The following is a 15,005-nucleotide window of genomic DNA, read 5'->3' as shown; positions in this document are numbered from 1 at the left end:
TTTCTGTCATGGTAGTTTGTGTCCTAGCTGTGATCCCAGCAAAAGATGTGTATGCTATTGCTAGGCAGAAAAAGTAGTATGGCATACGGTGTGACTGTGGTGTCCCATTGTAGGCTAAAGCAATACCTGTATGCTTAGTGAGTGGTGAATCCAACTCCCATATGAACTGTAGTACTACCTGAAGCTGTAGGCCTAAACAGTACAGTATGGTGTATGTTCACATTGCTTGGAAACACTGTTTTGTGTGTTCCCTCTAGTCCTCACAGATTACATACCTCAGGCATAAGGTTTTGTAAGTAGTGACACACAGTACTGTATGGTACACAGGTAAAGCTCATCTGGGTTGGCATACATTTGTGTGCTGTATGTATGTCTGATGTGTGTGTAATTATGCCTGTACCATGCCCTCAATCATGTGTGTGTTACAGGGTATACGTGTGTATCTAGCAACATGTATAGTCTAGTACAGCAGTATGCCACCTATATTAACAACTGTGCACATATGTTAGGCAGGGGTTTGGCATCAATGACTAGGGTGGTATACTGGTAATACTGTAACTGTACTTTACATTCATTGCAATGGATGACATCTTTCTTTATGCATTAGCTTGATATATACCTCCTGCGGCTAGGTGGTGTGTCTTATACAGTGTACCATGTACTGGTGTATAGTCTTACATACTGGCTTCTCTTTGCTGCTGTGCAGAACATGGTTTGATATATGGAGCATGCCAGGCACTGTCAGCCAGTTGTGGCCTGAGCACTAATATGTGGTATTGAATGTGTGTATCCTCTGACAGCCAATCAGATGCTATATATGCCAGTTAATTAATATCTGTACTTTAGAATGTTAAGTGTGCCACATGACTTGCTCACACATATTGTTTAATTGTCTTCCAGGGGCATGGCCCACCAACGCAACCCATGTTATACAGCTGCAGAGGAACAGGAAATACACAGCAGCCTGGTGCCGCACTACACCCTGCTGTTCTCTAGAACCAGCCAGGACCAGCATGAGCGGACTGCACTGTGGCAAGATCTTGTTCGTTGGGTAAATGACATAGGCATGCATAACCGGACATATGAGCAGGCACGCCATCACTGCAGTGATTTAATTAGACATGTCCGGCAGTGTGCATCTGATATCCATAGACAACAGCTTGCCACAGGTGGTGGGGTAGCCATTCATCCCCCCTCACCAGAGTGGAGGAGCTGCTCATAAGTGTTGTGGCTCCTGGCCAACAACAGGAACAGCAACATACATGTGTCATCATGGAGTCCGGAGCCACCCAGCATGTTGACATAGAGCGTGCAGGTAACATGCCCTATCTGTAGACTACTGTTACCTGTATTGGTAGATTATGCATATGTGAGATGTGTACTGTGTGTTTAGCAGTTGTGCTGCCTAGTGTTGTGCAATACTGATATGTGGAATATAATCTGTACACCTGTGACTGTCGACTGTTGTACTACCGTAGTTTAGCAAACTTACAGTAGCAATGCCACAGTTGTGACCACTGACAAACTGTCTCATATTCTTGTAGGTCCCTCTGGTGTGACAGCAAGGCAGCCGGTCGATGCTGGTGAGTGTGTTATAAATGTAATATTGCTAATGAAATGTGCATGTCATAGGTGAGGTGTAGGCCATGTACACGTAACACACCTATGAATAATGCATGCTGTGCATGTTTGCTGTGAGACTATGCACATCTCAGTAATGTCAGTAGCTGCCTCAATCACATGCAATACACAGAGCATCGCACACAATTGTGGCAACACCCTACTGGACATTGGATAGGCATAGCTGATACACATGTACACAACATACACAACTTTGTCATACGCAGTACACCTTAACATGCTACACCTTACTCAGACACTCACTGTAAGGTCACACTTCAGTATCCCACATGTCATCCACACATCACACATAATATACCTGAGGGGTAGAGGCCTATCGTGGGGCTGTGCGACACTCTTCAACACATAACACATTCATGTTAGGCAATGCTCCCTATTGGGCACCTTACAAACCCATGTAACAAGTGGCTGTGTAATGTGAATGTAGCCATGGTACTGCAGTTCAGGTACAGCATGCTAGGTGGCGGTCTGGCACACATTAGTAACCTTAAGTGACCACATGATGCATCTTGATGATGGCTCATGGTACTACACCCCATCCAGTTACAGTGACCACAATACTACACATAGCAGTCATTGCTATGCACCTCAATGTTGTGTGTGTGCAAACATATGCACCTATACACAATATGCATAGCAATCACCATTTGTACAAAGTGACACATATATGTCTTGTAATGCTATTGAGTGTATAGGTCACATGACACACATTGGGTATGTGTGATGTTCAATGTTGCAGTCATGTTGTCGCATGCCATGTCATGGCTGGCACTGGCATGTCCACAATATGTCCTACACTCACCATAACCACTGTACAATGGCCATGTTGAGCAATGGTATTCCATGACGTATACATGCACCACTTATCCTGTGTGTATACATAGCATGCATGTGGTAAACCAGTGTCCACAATTATCTGCTACAGACACAGACACTGTAATCAGAAATGGATATCTATGTGACACACAGATACACATCCAGCCATGGTATGTATACTTATGAGTGATGGTGCACAGGACATTGCAGACCTTTTAATACTTGCACAGCAATGTTGTGTCCATGTACACATTGCGTTCCAGGGTGAGGCCAATCACTGAACAACAGCACACATGCATCAAAGCCATGTATACTGTTATTAACAAGGGCTGTCTACACTCGCACTGCATGGTCTTGAGAAACAAATTTTCTGCATGCTGACACGTGTGATATGACTGTTTGCCTTGTGATACTGTAACCCACCTTAAACTACTATTGAGTATGTTTTGGATTGCTGGTGGTGTGTGTGGGTATCTGCTGTAGTGAGGAGTGTATTTGTGTGCATGTGTGCATGTGTTCATGTGTGCATGTGTGCATGTGTTCATGTGTGCATGTGTTCATGTGTGCATGTGTGCCGACATCATGTACAGGTCGTAAAGTGTGCTTCCTGTCTTCCTCCCACAGGTGCTGTGTTAGGGCTGGTTCACTGCAGCAGGGAAACTGATGTCACTGAGCCACATAGTGATAATGAAGATAGGTGTGTGGAGGCACAGGCATGTTTGCCAGGGTCTGTCGTTGGGCCACCAATCGACAGAACACAGCTGTCCACCCCATCCATGCATACAGTCATACTGCCAATACATCCATCACCAATGCCCATAGCTGAGGGACAGCGTACTGTTGGCATTGGCCAGGACAGTGTGGTATCCATGGTACATGCATCCCAACACAGCAGCCATACCCAGATGTCTAGAAGGGTACCACACAGGCAGATGTCCAGGGGTTCTCGTCGGAGCACTGCTGCTCATCATGCCACTGGCAGACGTGCCACAGGTCTGACAACATCACGCATGTTCCAGGCTGTCATGGAGGCACAGGCACATATGGAACGTTACACCAGACAGGGACTAAGGGCACAGAGGGCACATAACACTGCCATCATTGACAGTATCCGTGACCTAGCAGATGCCATCTGTCATTACACCGAGGTCACTGATAGATGTTGGGGAGAGACATTAGATATCCTCCGCAATGTCATGTCCATGTGTCAGGACAGTGCGGGATGGTTGAGATGTCAACGTGGATGTATGCCAGCTGGCAGTCGCTGTGGATGTCCCTCAAGCCACAGCCGCTCCCATAGTGCCAGTACCAGCCCCAGCAATGTTGGGGTGGGCTGTCCATAGAACGTCCTAGAAGACCATGTGCATGTGGCTCTGGACAGTCCCAGCAGGGACCTGTGTCCAGTGTACATCCATCCACCTCTGAGGATAGTACCCAGTCTGGCTTAGTACCTGATAGTGTCAGTAGCACCCCTGCCAGGCACAGGTACCATATCCATGGCCAGAGACGGTGATCTGTAAAGCCTCACAGGGACAGTCTGTGGCTGTCCCACAAATACCCATATATGGCAGCCACATGGTGGAACTGTGTGCATGCAGACACACACACATACTCCAGACACCTAGGGCTAACACATACCCACACACATTACAACATTGGCCCATTCCAGTATTCTTGCCCCCCCACACACACACACACACACACACACACACACACACACACACACACACACACACACACACACAGACACACACACACACACACACACACACACACACACACACACACACACACACACACACACACACACTCACACACATACATGTCAAGTAGATGGCTCACTGTAGGCCTCTGGCAAATCAACAACCCACCCTGTGCATATGATGAAACCTGTGCCACCTCCTGTCATCTGTAACATTGATGCAGGAACAGGCTACCATGGTGCTGATGCACAGGGTGTCTATATAGCAATATAGCGATGTTAGCATGTTTTCAGCAGTAGAGTGTAGTGATATGCTTGAAGGTTTCGCTGAGAAGGTGTAATGCATTAAAGGTATGATTGTCATTGTAGTCTTGTTTACAACAGTGTTGGTTCCAATTGTGTATTGTCCGGCCATGTGCCACTTGGCTGATGTGTGCAGTATTGGCAGCATGTGTTAGAGAGTGGACAGTATGTGTGGGATGTGTGTAGCACAGATTTGCAGGTGTACAGTTGTGAACATGGTGGAGGTGCACTGTCTGCATGTACGTGCATAGTGGACACATGGCCAGGGTGACATGCTCTGTATTACACAGTAACACTCCATAGTTTCTATTGGTGGCCAGTATGCATTGTACTACACACATTCCGGAACCTGACTACACATGTGTGTATGACATGGTTTGACACTGTGCTGTGGGTGATACTGTTACTATCTATCATTGTTTTGCATTCTGGTAGTATACATCACTTCCACAGCCTGACCATAACCAATCGTTAGATGATGTCTTGACAACTGACACACAGATGTAGGACACACAGCAACATTTGGATCCTTCAGGTACTATACTATGCCAGTAACCACTGGTATTCACCTGCACCCATTACTGACACCACTCCTGTTTGGCATATAGCTCTCTTAGGTACAAGCAATCACAATAGGGATATGTCCGTCCACGTCTGGTAATGCATACTGTGGCCTATAATGCATTCTCCAGATGACACACACATCCTGCACAAGGGAATCATACAGACAGATGCCTGTTGTCAAACCCATGCTGGAAAGCTATAAGCCAAACTAAGCATAGTCATCCGCCTTTACGGAACATATTATCCCCACAGTACCACATAGGAAGTAGCCAACAACATGATGAACAGGTACCGATGTGTACATGCAACCAAGTGTTACGTCACCTGTCCTTTGTTAATCACATTTCCAAAGGTATTTTGAGATCCCTCGGTGGATCACATAAGCAATAAGGGATCTGCATGCATATCCACAAAGGTTGTTCAACACCTGTTATGAATAGTCATCATTGACAGACTTTGCTGCGTTTGAACAGGTCTGACACATACCTCGGCCATAGACCCTCACACACACATTCCAATAGGAACCATAATGACTTTGTGTGACACAGATGACCTAAGCCAGGGATCATTGCAGTGGCTGGGCTTGTCACAAGCATACAGATGTGACCTAAGATCTGGGAAGCAGCAGCACAGTCTGGCAAGGATGACAGCTGTGTTCTTGGAGAAAGCAGGGTTCCCACATATGCAATAATTGAGGTAACATGTACGTATATGTATTTGCCACACAACTAGCTCACATGTGCAATGCATACTGATATGTCATACAGTAGTAAAAGCAAAACCCACAACACATTGACCAACAGTGTCGCACACATACAGCACACACACTCACCAAGTGCAGAATTCAACCCCCTACTTAACTACTTCATGATACTAGAGGAGTACGCATTAACACGACATGCTACACACATTACTGGGAGTTCTCTTTTCCACAGGTATATTTGTATGATGGTGACATCATCAGACTTGACAAAGGTTAGTTTACCACTTTTGAGGTGTTTCACTACTCTCCTGAAAGGTTGCTCCTTCCCCAAGGAGACCACATACAAACACATACACACAGTTGTCCAGTACAGGATTCAAACTCCTACATAACTACTTCATGATACTAGAGGAGGACGCATTAACACGACACGCTATACACATTACTGGGAGTTCTCTTTTCCACAGGTATATTTGTAGGATGGTGACATCATCAGACTTGACAAAGGTTAGTTTACCGGTCTTGAGGTCTCTTACTACTCTCCTAAAATGTTGCTCCTTCCCAAGGAGACAACACACAAACATACACACGCACAGTTGTCCAGTGCAGGATTCAAACCCTTACCTAACTACTTCATGATACTACAGGAGTATGCATTAACATGACGCGCTATACACATTACTGGGAGTTCTCTTTTCCACAGGTATATTTGTAGGATGGTGACATCATCAGACTTGACAAAGGTTAGTTTACCACTTTTGAGGTCTCTTACTACTCTCCTAAAAGGTTGCTCCTTCCCAAGGAGACCACACACAAAAACACACACACACAGTTGTCCAGTGCAGGATTCAAACCCCTACTACTTCATGATACTACAGGAGTACGCATTAACACGACGCGCTATACACATTACTGGGAATTATCCTTTCCACAGGTATATTTGTAGGATGGTGACATCATCAGACTATATGAAGTGGGTTACATTAGGTGACAATAGATGGGCTACATTGAAGAAATGTCTAAACACTTTGGGCATGTGATCATCAAAGGTGAGTTTACTATCTACCTGTGTTCCCAGGGCCATAATGACTTTCTCCGTATATGCTGGATTACCACCTATGTGGTAATTTGTGTGCACTTTGTTTTGCCCAAAGTGGATGACTATGCATTCTTTGCCATTCAGCTTGAGGGCATTGTTTTGACACCAGGTATCTGTCTCTGTAAGACACTTCTGGAGGATGTCTGTGTCAGCTGTACAGTCGATTATGGACCACAGTTACCATTAATCTGCAAACCTGTTCAGTCATACACCTGCCATGCTTCCCTGTACCTCTGAGCAGTATCTACTGAACAGGTGGGGTCCCAGGACCAAGATCTGTGTGATGCCATTTGTGACTGGCTTAGAGTTGGACATGGCACCCACAACTATGAACATGTGTGTTTGATCTGTGAGCCACTTGGCCACCCATCCTGTGACATAGCTGTTAATGTTCAAGCTGGTACACTTGTCCATGATGACAGAGTGGGGAATGGTGTAGTAAGCCCTTAGTGAGGTCCAGGTGGGCTGTGCGGACTACTTTCACATCCATCTATGTTCATGGTAACTGTTTTAAATAACTCAACTAGGTTTGGGAGCCAGGCTCTGCCTTTAACAAGGCGAAGTTGTGTAGAGTCCAGTGTCTCCAATGTCTCAGTGTATGGGTTCCATGACAATTGGCTCAATAGCTCTGTAGACCCGGCTGAGTAGACATATTGGGCAATGGTTTCCAGGTTCTGTTTTGGCACACCCTTTGTGGAGCTGGATGACTGTTAGTGTATGCCATTCTTTGGGCACATAGCCTGTGGTACGGTTGAGTCTGGACAGTGAATGTAGGTGAGTGTGTAGTTCCTTATGGGCCTAGTGTAAGACGCAGCCTGGGACAACATACAGTCACATTGATGCTATGTTCTTAGCTTTGGTGAGGACTATCTTTACCTGCATGTCCATGATGTCTGGGTCTCTGCATCCTTCTGTGATGGACACAGGCCCTTTTGGGGGTGATGGGGGGGAGTTTACACTGAACTTGTCCCCCTGGATGTGGGCAATGAAAGTTGGTTTGGTGTATTTCATTCCTTTTTTCAGTAGCTGACAGCATATTTGGAAGTTGACACCTACATGTCTGGTATAGCGACCGAAGGCTTTGTGGTTGTTATTTTTTACATTCCTTGGCTATTTGTCTTTAGAAACCATCCTTGGATTATTTTATGAGCGATCATTGTTTCTTCCTGATAATGATCAGTGATGCCTTTCCTTTAGTGAAGTTGGATCTATCATGTGTTCGTTTCCACCTTCTCTTGTCTAGCTTATTTATGGACAACAAACACCTGCTTGTTGCCCTATTTTTGGAGGAGTGCATCTTGGTTTTATTTGTGATGTCTCATTCCATGCATCCCTGTAGATGCTCATAGGATGCACTTGTAAATGCTTCTGCAGATTGTATACCATTATCCTATAGCAAGAGGTCTTCGGAACTTTCCACTTTGGTCTTGGGAAGTGTGTAGTTTGCTTTTGCAAATGTCTTCACAGTGGTTTCATTGACTGGGTGTGGGGGTGGGATGTGGATGTCCAGTGTGATTACTTCATGATCTGATATTCCCAGCGAGGGGTTTATCTCTGTTGTGGAACACTGGTACCCCATGTTGGCGATGATCATGTCCAGTATGTTGTCACCTGTAGTGGGCATGCTGACCAGCTGTTCCAGGGTGTTAGAGTTTCTTAACTGTAGGACACATTGGGCAAAGGACGTTGTATATGAGTAATTCACACACTCAATGTTTGGGTAGTTGTAATCTCCTCATATAATGGTGTTTGATAGGACATTTATATTTGCCATTGTTCTCCGGAATACTGAGTGAGGTTCCTGAGACAAGGTACGCGATCTGTAGCTGGCTACAATCTGATGGGCAGCTTTGCCCAATGTTAGTTGCACTTGCATGGTCTCCAATGCCTCATGCTGTGCCAGTAACCTGAAGGTGTGGATATCCATAAGGTAAATGGCTACACCCCTTCCTTTTGTATTTCACTCGTGGTTTTGGGTCCAAAGGTCAGACTGATTGTGAGTGTTTTATGTGGATCATATCCAGCAGCTCTATGTTTGACATAGCTTTGTATGTTAGGCAGTGAACACCTCTGAGTAGGCGATATGCAAGGGAGTACAGATGGAGCATTTTGCGATGGTCTGTGTATGGCATGTATTTCAGGCCACTACTGCTCTTTGTGAGGTATTGCTGCTGGCTTTCCAGTTGTTGTAGTTGTCTTGTGAGGTACATAGCAACAGTGGCATTGTACTCTTTTATAGTTCTAGTGAGTGGTGAGTAGAGGGGAACAATGTCCTCTTTTATTCTGCATGAGACACATTTTGTGATGAGATGTGCCACATAAGAGGGTTTCCTGACTACTGTGGAAATGTGCTTATCACAGTTGTATCCACTGTCCACCTGTGACCCAGGATCTCTTGTCACACTTACAGTGTGAGTTATACTACCACCTATATTGTAGTTCTTGGCTACAGAGATTTTAACAAAGGTGATGATAATGCACCTTTTGGCATTGAGCTACAACCCATGGCTTGGATAACAGCCATCTGTCTCAGTGAGGCCCTTTTGTAGGATGTCCACATATTTAGTGTTTACAATGATGGCTCCTAGTTTGCAGTCCTCTGGAAACTTCAGTAGCCACAGACTTTCCATGTTAATGTTTACTTCAAGGAAGTAGATACTACACAGCCTGTGAAGTTATCTAGTCCCATGGCTGCTGTGATACTGGCATCGGAGAGTGTTTTTTACCTGTGCAGTCGTGATGACAGCAACTTTGCAGTCTTCCATTATAGACATGTGCTCTTTCATAGGTGAGAGGAGGGTAAAGTTAACACTGATCCTATCTGCCAGGATGTTGCCAATATCAGTTGGCTCTGTACATTTAGTGCCATTGAGCTGTAACTCAGAACAGATCTGAGTGTAACCATGACATGGACCTGTCTGTTGGGCAGAGATCTCCTGTGTAGACAGTATGCAACAGAGTACAGCTTGGGTTACATTCATTCTTGTTGCATGGGGCAACTATTTGAGGCCAGTAATCCTCTTGTTAAGGTACTTCATTGGTCTTTCTAGCTGCTGAACGTGCCTAGTCAGATTAATCACAAGTGTGTTGTGGTACTCTCTGACAGGTCTGATGACTGCTGAGTAGTGGCAACCTCCTTTGACCTACATGCACAGACCTTGGCAGTTTGTGTGAACGCATAGCAGGATTTTCAGACCACTTTGTGAATGTGTTTCTGGAAGTAGAGATGACTATACACATTTGTCCATAGATCCCTTATTATCACATCCATATTTAGCCTAAGTGTGTGAGCATGCCCAGTATGACCTTTCAGTGTGATGCTGAATGAAATCCACTACATTTGTTGGAGTGTGTGAGCACGCACAGTATACACATTTATACTATATGTGTATGGTAAATCAAGGTATATTTTTACAGCAGGGCTCACCTTTGTGTCATAGATCAACAGGGATCATGCTGTGCCTACAGGGCTTCCATGAGACACTTTGCACAGACTTATCAACATTTATACATACAGGGGAGACAGCTATTCTTTGTATATTTCTACCCGTGGGAACACTGGATTGTTACTGTGGGTGTACATAGCATGTGGGTTTCACCTGACACTTATACACATCTGCTGTGCCTGCACTGCTATGCACAGGACACCATTACAGTCTGTACTGTTGCCTATCGTACTGGCTTGAGGCATACTACTGTACTACAGATCTTAGCATCCATTGTCACATATATTAGCTTGCAATGTCATAGCCTACACAACCCACATCACAATGCCTGGCCTGATGTTCTCTGTCTGCATAGGCGTGTGGGTGAGGTTACCCATTTGCCTCATTAGGGGCATGATACATCATTGCTTTGTGTTTGCATTAGTGTACAATTGTCCTGCTGTGTCTGTGCCACTGTAATGCTATCATGGCTTAGTGGTTCAGTACTGTGACTATAGTGCACAGTATCCTGGGTTCAAGCCCTGTCACTGCTTTTTATTTTCATGCTGGCCAGACCAGACTGCTTAAGGAACAGTAAAGCAGTTATGAGCATGTTTAACTGACTTTGCTCAACTTTGCCTGACCTTGGCCAACATTGCACGGACAATTTTGTTTACATATACTATATATTGGTAAAAGCTGCTTAGCACTGCTTTATATTGCTTAAAACATGGCAATCATGCCTCAAGTGGTGCTGCATGGCTGCCTATCTCGTATGCACATACTACACTCCCTATACATGTTTGGAAACAGGTAGCGTTAAGTTAGGCATCCCTTTTATTTTATGTGCGAGTCAGAGAGAGGTATCATTTCCCAGGTTCCTACTGACCCACTGTATGTGCTATGCATTGCCTCTTTGCCAAGGCCAAGGCATACTGGGCACACCTCCTTCTGCCTACTGGGGCAGGCTCAAGGTGTTCCTCCTCCGAGTCACGCTGTGCCTGTGCAGGCCTTGGCAATGGTGGGGGGCTGTTTGGCCCTGCCCCATACTGTTCCTGCTGCAGCTGTTTTCGCAGGATCATATTGTGTAGCATGGCACATACCATGACAATTTGGGTACATGTAGTTGTTGAGTACTGCAAGGCTCCACCAGATGTGTCCAGGCACTGGAACCATGACTTGAGCATCCCAAACACACGCTCAATTACATTTCGTGTTTGTGCGTGTGCCTCATTATGGAGTTCTTGTTCAGGTGTGTGTGTATTTCTGATGGGTGTCATCAGCCACGGCTCAAGTGCGTGTCCAGCATCCCCCACTAGGTGACCGTCATGGATGTCCCCATTGGCAAATATCTGGTACAGCTGCATCAGATGCCAGATATGGGAATCGTGGTAGCTTCCAGGGCAGCCAGCACACACATTCAGTATTATGCCCTGGGCATCACACACGACCTGGCAGTTGATGGAGTGGAAGCCTTTGCGGTTGATGTAGGCCCTACCCCGCTCACCGGCTGGTGCTTTGATGTGTATGTGCGTGCAGTCAATTGCACCCACTACCTCAGAGAGACGCATATTGCTGGCCAATACCTCACGGGAATTGGGGAAATATACATGATCACCGACATGTGCTGACATGGCATTCAGGAACTGGTGCAGTACCCTGGATGCTGATGCCTGTGAAATCCCCATCATATCACCAGTTGGTCTCTGGAAGGTACCTGTTGCTAGTATTCTTAGGCCAACACATACCTTGGTTTCCACTGGGATGGGTTCCCCTCTGTTGGTTCTGTGTGTGAGGCATGGCCTGCACAACTCAACAATTTGCTGAAGGAGCTCTCTGTCCACTCTATAGCGCTCCACTGTCTCCAGCTCATGTAGCCCCTGGTAGGTTACCCTGGGTCTGTACACTCTTCTCCGTATCCTCACTGTGGGTTGCTCAGCAGCATTCACAATGGCACCACCCTCAGCATCTTGCACATGTTGTCTTATAACAGCAATGACAGCCCCTAACATTTTTATGTCTCAGTTTAAGCTTTTTAAGTTTTCACTTCTCTTTGTTGACTGCAGTGTTGCAGTGTTTCTGAGAAAAACATGGGGGAATGTTGTTTGCAGAGTTTTAAGTGCTGGGCTGGGCTAGGCTACTATACTGTCTGTGTAATTGGCTGATTCTGATTGATTTCACCTGACAGCTCTGCTAGTTCTCCTTGGTTAATTTCCTACTACTTCTTTTCCTTCCTTTTCCCTTTCTGTTTCCACAGGGGGCAGCGCCGTGCAAACACGTGCACACGAGTGCACGTGCGCGCACACAGGCTTACACAGGCTTAAACAGGCTTACACGGGCTTAGGCAGGTGCACAATCATGCATACATGCTTAGACAGCCTTACACAGGCTGACACGGGTGCACACACGCGCACACAGGCTTACAACGGTTTACAGGCACGCATACATGCGTACACAGTGTAAGCAGCTTTGCAAGAAACTTTGGTGGTAGCCACAGCATATGCCTTCGGGTTCTGGCTTTCAGTTCAGACAAATAGGGATACGCCTCTTCCAGTCTTCAGTAACTCACAGCAGACACATGCCACTCTGCTCCAATGGGCTTACAGTGTTTGATACATACCCCTCTCATGATGTCACCTATCTACTACTCCGTTACTCCCCTAATCCTACTCTTACACTCTAGGGACATGGTTCACATAGCAGGGAAAATTGGGATTCACTATCCTTATACTCATTTGCATAGGATTGTCTACTAATGCTTGGTTACATCTCTCACATTGAGCTTCCCCCCTTAGCAACCACTTCTCAGTAGCCATGTTGTCTTCCGCCTGCCATTCACTTGCATGGCAGATGTATATTTGTAATAAAATGCCTATTTTTGCCTTTTAATTTTTTTATTTTTGTTTTTTAGAGTGCTGTAAGTTTGCGCGACTCTGCGCTATGCTTAAACATTGGGGATCGGGGAAACAAATTTTAATTTTTACAAATTTTTGCAACACATATAAATGCCAATGGCCTTATATTTGGCCATTGGCATGCTTCCTCAACTGGATGCATCCTTTATTTGGAGCTGTCATTGCTCCGTTTTGCTATTTGCAGAATGGTACTCAGTTACCAACCAAGTACATTTCTGCAAATAACAGTACTCTTACTCGGACAGGTTGGTGTTTCCTGGATCGCAAATTTGCCTCATTTGCATAGCTTTTAGCAGCAAATGAGGTAATTTGCATAAACTAACCCTGTCCGTGCAAGAGTAGTTTTAGGAGCTCTCTTGCACGCCCCTGCCGGCTGTTCCTGGATCGCTTGGCAGACATGTTGGCTGCATGGAGTCTTACACTACTCTTAGACTCCGTGCAAGCCTTTGTGAATCCGGCCCAAGAAGTATCAAATTACTTACACAGATTAGAAAAAAGAAAAGGTCACGGTGAGCTGTCTGTCGGGTGCTAGGATCCGCCACATAACGCAAGCACTCAGGTCACTCCAAAGCAAATACAAATATGACTCAGTCATTGTACATGCTGGTGTGAATGACCTGAGATGTACCTCCCTGGACTACATGAAAAGAGACATAGAGGAGCTCTCTGATCATATAGCCCAGGCTGGTATGACCCTGACCTTGAGCAGCATCTTACCCTCACCTAGAATGATGCCACAGTACAAAGACAAAATGATCAATTTTAACAATTGGCTAAAATTTTGGTGTCATTCAAAGGGGATCCAGTGTCTGTCAGCCTGGGATGACATGCTCGACAAGCCACGTTGCTTCGCTAGGGACGGCTTGCACCTGTCACCACTGGGCTTTCGGATATTGGCAAAGGCTCTTGCCACCCCCATAGTGCCTTTTTTATGCAAGGCTCAAAAGTCAAACCCACCCCCATAGACAGCACAAGGAACAACAAACTAAGGGTAATGCTGCTAAACGCCAGAAGTCTTAACCTCAAGATGCATGCACTCGAAGCTCTCCTCAGTATGGAGAACATCGATATCTGTGCAGTGACAAAAACCTGGTTCAAGGCTCCAGAGAGCACCCCAGCACTACCAGGCTATACCTCATATCATGCTTTTCGGCCCCAAAACCCGGACCGAACCACAAAAGGAGGGGGAGTTTCCATATTTATCAAGGATATCCACACCTCCAGGTTAGTGGCATTGCACGAAGTATCGGAGACCATCCATGTGCAACTAACAGTGGGCAAGACTGCTTTTCAGTTTATAGCATCCTACAGACCACCCTCTCAAAGTCAGGAATCCCACTCTGCTTTCCTGAAAACATTGGAGAACATGAAGATCTCTCTGAACACCATTATATTGGGCGACTTCAACTACCCAAACATTGACTGGGAGCACTACTCAAGCCCCAGCACCTTAGCCCAAAGGTTCCTGGAAATTATAAACTCAAATGCTATGGAACAACTAGTCACCACTCCCACAAGAGGGGACAACATACTAGACCTGATCATTACCAACATGGGGACTCTATGCTCCACACCAGAAGTATATCCCTCATTGGTAAGATCAGACCATAAATTAATTTCACTGGATGTCCACATCCCGACCCCACCCACAGCCCAGAAAACCACAGTGAAAAACTTCTCAAAAGTGAACTTCTCACTTCTCAAAACTGAAGTGGAATCCTTCAAGGCCCCAGGGCCAGTGGAAACTATGGCCCAAACTGCAGAATCCTATATAAATACATTCTACGGACATCTCCAGGAATGCATGGATCATGCTATCCCAAACAAAACCAAGACC

This window comes from Protopterus annectens, chromosome 11.part0 (assembly GCF_019279795.1).
Source record: "Protopterus annectens isolate FY-2018-M chromosome 11.part0, PAN1.0, whole genome shotgun sequence".
NCBI classification, from domain to species: Eukaryota; Metazoa; Chordata; order Ceratodontiformes; family Protopteridae; genus Protopterus; species Protopterus annectens.
Note: the sequence above shows the minus strand (reverse complement) of the source record.